The sequence below is a fragment of the Marmota monax genome, unplaced genomic scaffold (genome assembly GCF_021218885.2).
Source record: "Marmota monax isolate L192 unplaced genomic scaffold, Marmota_monax_Labrador192_F-V1.1 WCK01_AAM20220418_F8-fsc00049, whole genome shotgun sequence".
Taxonomy (NCBI): Eukaryota; Metazoa; Chordata; class Mammalia; order Rodentia; family Sciuridae; genus Marmota; species Marmota monax.
In genome coordinates this window covers 8,518,206-8,524,073 of record NW_026694221.1, presented here as the reverse complement: position 1 = coordinate 8,524,073, position 5,868 = coordinate 8,518,206, and positions in this window count along the sequence as shown.

Here is a 5,868-nt window from a genome sequence, read left to right as displayed (position 1 = left end):
TGTGTATATATGCCACATTTTATTTATTCATTTATCTGTTGATTGAAACCTAGACTAATTCTATATCTTAGCTTTAATGAGTAGTTCTTTAAAAAACATGGTTTTATTTGACAAGCTGATTTCATTTCTTTTGGATAAATATTCAGTGGTGGGTTTGAAGAATCATAGAGTAATTCTATTGTAAAATTTTGAAAGCTATACCAGACTGTTTCTGTAATGTCTATCAATTTGCATACCCACTGACAGTGTACAGAATTCCCATTTCTTTCCATCTGTGGTAATATTTCTTATTGTTTTGATGGTTACCATTTTAATTGGGATCAGATGATATGTCTTTGTTATGTATTTACATTTCCCTGATGATTAGTAATGTTGAGCACTTTTTATTATGTACTGTTGATCCTTTGTATATCTTCAGAGAAATGTCTATTCAAGTCATTTACCCATTTAAAAAATTGAAATCTTTGTTCTTTTCCTAATTAATTGAGTTCCTTATATATTCTGTATATTAATCCTTTGTATGATTGATTCATAATTTTTAAATATTTTCTGAGATAATATCTATTTTATTAACAGATACTAACCATTACCATGCAAATATCTCTGCTAAGCAATCATTTGTGTGATCTTCATAAGTTCTCACCACATAATTGTTTTTGTCTGATTAAAATCTGCCAACTACACTAACATTCACTAATGTGTCATATATTTATTATTAATTTATTTACCTTTTAGTGGCAAATTTAATATTCTCAAATCCATAAAGTACTTTTTAAAAGGAGTCTTCTAGGGCTGTGGTTGTATCTCAGTGGTAGCATGCTTGCCTAGCATTTGTGAGGCACTGTGTTTGGTTCAGTTCTTGGCACCATATAAAAATAAATAAATAAATAAAATGTATTGTGCCATCTACAATTTAAAAAAATGCATATGAGAAAAATTATTTTTTAAAAAGGAGTCTTCCATCATATATTGTGATTGTATATTTCACATATTTGAATGTTCTTCATCCTTAAAGGATTATATTTGAAGGTATTGGATATATTCCCTTTGTAAGTTCATGGTTTTATTAGGTGGAAATTACTAGACCACAAAATGATAAGTGATAAAGAAAGTATATGTGACAATACTCCCTCTACCATCAGTTTGACTGTATTTTATTACTCCCATCTTTACATTGATTTAATCTAGAGACATTGTAAAAGTTAAGAGACATTTGCTGTATCATTTGGGACATTACTGTCAAAATTTCATGGCTTATAACACCAAGTTTTACCTTTCTAATATTATTAACACATCATTATTTACTGTCTTTTTCTCATAACTAAAAATATATTCCTAGTCAAAAAATTGGGTCATTTCTGTATAATTAATCTCTCCTTCTAAGAGCTTGATTCCTAGTTCAACTTATTTTTTTTTTCATAGAAAGATGTATTTAGAAAAAGAGCATATATTTTTAACAAATGAAGAACTTAAAGATAAATGTTACTTTGTTTGTGACATTTTCTATATACTTTTAAGCAGATAAGAGAAGGGATGATTAACCTGTGGATGTAGCAGAAGTTGCTATGATTGCCACAAAGCTGGAGGATGTGAGGGAAGATCTTCCTATTTGCAGAAATGAGAAAAACAGAGAAAGAGAATATCACTTTTTAATGAGGGAAAGAACTAACAATGAAGCAGAGCTGGAAATAGTAACTTGCAGAAGGACCTTGTCATTCTTTATGTGTTAGATGGCTCTTCATTGAAAATCAATGGATTATTTTCACTATATTAACAGCAAGTTGAGGGTGGAGAAACAGATGCAGAGTAGTATTTCTAATATCCTTTAAAACCTTCTATGGATTTTTAAAAACAATAATATTTTAAATAATTTTTAAGAAAGAATTTCTCATTTTCCTAGGGATATGTAATAATATCTCAATTAAAGACTAAGACATATTTTATTTATATATCTTCCTGCCAAATTGAAACAAGGATATTGGTGGAAAAAAATATTAAAAAATTACGTTTTTAAAGGATCAATTTTATTTTTTTACATTTCTTTAACCTTTGCTGAGTTTATAAATATTCAAAAATAAAGGCATTTTGGTAGTTCATAATATTTGTTAACATATTCTACATAATGAGGTAAGAATTATTTTCTCAATTACCAATGCCAGAATTTATATTTGTTTGTAGTTTTTAAATTCTTCACCTGAAGAAAGGGTGACTTTTTAAATAAATATTCAATATAAATATAGCAAATAAAGCATAAACTAGTAAACCTAAAATATAAGTGCAAGTTACTTTTTTATTATGTATATCACAAACTGGCACACACACAAACAAAGAAAGAATGTTAAATTCACTGGGCACTGTGCTTGATACTATAATCCCAGCAGCTTGGGAGGCTGAAACAAGAGTATCACAAGTTCAAACCAGCCTCAACAACTTAGCAAGGCTCAAAAGAAACTTAGACTCTCTAAATATAAAAGTATTAAAAAGAGTTGGGGATGTGGTTCAGTGGTTAAGCGCTCCTGGGTTCAATCCTTGGTACCAAAAAAATTTGTAAAATTTAGAATCACTTCATGATAAAACCTTTAAATAAAGTAGAAATAGGAGCAAATTCCCTTAATTTGATGAGGATAGCTTAAGAAACCTTTAGAGAATATCAGACTTACTAGGGAATATTAATTTATTTTAAGATCAAGAATAAGGAAATGCAACTCTATAACACAACTTCCACTCAATGCACAATAGAAGTTTAAAAAGTAATATATTTTTAAAAATGCTTATTCAAAATTATCTTATTTTTCTATCTTGAAAACAAAGGAAAATGTGTGAATGAACTATTGAGATTAATAAGATAAGCAAGCAAATTTACATCCATTTTCTTGGATAAAAGATCAATATAAATAGGCAATTGCATTTCTGGACTCTGAAATAAGTGCAGTAACTAAATTTTTTAAATCTTATTTATAATAACCACAAATTATTACCCATAAGTAATCTAGAAAAATACATGCAATACTTTTTCTGAAAAAAATTTAACTGGAGGACTTTATATCTTAAATATATCCTTTCCAAATTGCTTTATGAAGTCAATGTACTTCATTCAAAATCCAAACACATTGGGTGTGTGTAGAGAAACTGACAAGCCGTTTCTAAAACTTAATTTGTTACATAAAAATTGGTATACAACAGTAGTGTCATTGCATGTTATCATAGAAAGACAAACATTTTACTAATGATGCTGGCAAATTATTTTTACAGAAGAAACAAAATAATGCATCTGTACTGCCTGGTATTAAAATAAAGCCCTATTCAGGCCAATTCAGACCTTAAATTCCAATCAGAAAGCATATACAAATTCAGCGAAGTGTAATTGAGCATTTAAGGATATCTCTGAGATCATACAGAGGAAACAAAAATTTATAGACTAGAATGTGAAGCTAACAAAATATTAGCAAAAAATATGTTCAGCGCTAAGTGAAAAGAAAGAATCATGTAGAATATACCATGGGCAAGTTGTGTTCATATACCAAATAGACATATCAATCCTGTACACTGAATTCATCTAAAAATTAATACCATCCTTCTCCAAATTGCAGCAGCTTAAATGATATGGCAAGCAAAATAATAATGTATTTGCATACGTAAAAATTTATCTAGAATTCAGAAGGCACTAATCATTTTTGTGTTCTATATACATGGTTCATTTATACTGATTTATTTCATATATAGTTAAAATGAAAAAAATTAGTAATATACTAATAAATAGATAAAATATTTTGTGGTGATAGAAATATTGCTTTTGTTCAACTCTTGTGTATCATGGCTGGAAAAATACAATATCAAATTTTGAAGTATTGAAAACTTTCTAAATCATGATAAAATTGGAGATTGCACAGGTATTTGACATTTGTCAAAATGATAGATCTGTAAAATTATGATTTATATATTTTACATATCTTTGGTGTATTTCAATAATAACTTTTCCTTAAAACATTTGTGGGAACAGGCTGTTAAGAAGTGGAGAAAAAGAGGAAAAATAGCAAGCAAAGGCAGTCTTCTAACATTCAAAGGGTTCCTTATTCTGAAGAGAGTGTGCAAACTGTAGTATTGCTGGAAGGTCTGAGGGATCACTGTAGACTTTACACATTGGGTAACAGTCTATTTCCATCCTGATGGAAGTGATCTAGCATAGAGGAGGAAATTAATGATTCAGGAGGTGGAGTATCCAAATGATAATAGATCAGCGTCCTCATGGCTGCTCTCTCTTCTATCAATCTTTCTCATGGACCCCTGAACGATACATAATGCAGATTTGATCATGTCATTTCCCCTGCTAAAGATTTTTTAATGGCTCCCCACTAATTTCAGGAGACAATTTAGAATTCTGGCACTGAATTATGTGCTTGACTTACATAGTTTAAAAAATAGTCCTTGTTCTAATGGAATTTATAATCTAGTTGGAAGGAAATACAAACATGAATTAAATAAACAAGTTGAAGAAGTATCATAAGCAGGAGAATAGTGTCATATTTGTATGCTATTAAACAAATTCACAAGAAAGAATGGAAATGGAAATAAATTGATCTAATTTAATGACTAAATTCTTGAAAAATTGAGAGAGAATATAATCCAGAGCACGTATAGAATGATCTTTTTTTTAATAACAGGAACAAAAGTTTGGTGCAAGAGGGAAAAAGAATGAGCTCACTTATGATCCAAATGAATCCCTTCCCTGTTTATATCGGGTGGAGACCCAAGCCAGCAATACCACCTCTCACAATCCAGTCTGTAGTACTCACTGACATAAGTGTGAATTAGTCAATATTCAGAACACATGAGAGTCTTGATTTGTGCATAAGGTGTATATTTTTCCCAAGCTGATTCCTCTCATGTTGAAAACTGAAAATACTAATAAACCCACTTGTTTTGTGGATTATTTTAAATTCTCTGAATATATCACCATCAAACTGCAAATTGAATTGGAAAAATTCGGTTAGTATATTATCCCTCCTTTGGAGTACAGGTGGAGGAAAAAGTCAAGGAGACAAAAACATCATAGACAATTTGCAATTAGATATTGGTGCCTCCATGCCAATCTCTTATCAAAATGATAATTTACTTATACAACTGCAATTAATATGCCTAAGACACAGGTATTGTCATTCCCTTTGTGAAAGATCATAAAGTGAATTCCCACCCAGTCCCTAAGTGTACACACACACACACAAAAAAAAAAAATCTGAGTATGTATGTCCTCAAAAATATGTACAAATTACTTTGATATCTGGCAAAATTCCACATTAGTGCCTATATCTCTCTCATATACATAGAACTAATTTTTCCCTCTAGCCTTCATGACTCCACACATTCTGTTCCATGTGCCTGGGAGAGCCATGTTTCATTTTATTTTCATCTTCTCCAGCTCTAACATTCAACAGTGGACAATTACATTGCTTCACGGGTGAGGTCTTCAATGTCCTGGCCCTCCAGGATTATGAACACTCAGATTGTGGCTTCATCTCTGTTCTCCGGCTTCTTTCTCATTGTTCTGTGACTACTTTTTGTCTGTCAAAAGCCTCCTCTAGCTGGGGCGAGGTGCTGCACATGTGTAATCCCAGCTGCTCAGGAGGCTGAGATATGAATTTAAAGGCAGCCTAAGCAACAGTGAGGCGCTAAGCAACTCAATGAGACCCTGTGTCTAAATACAAAATAGGGCTGGGGATGTGGCTCAGTGGCCAAGTGTCCCTGAATTCAATCCCCCATACTATTAGAGTCTGTAAACAAGTCAAAATAACACCTGGCATTTTGCCAGGGGAATGTTAGAGTTCCTAAACAAGTCTGGATGGTGCCTGGCAAAATGCCAGAGGGAGTGGT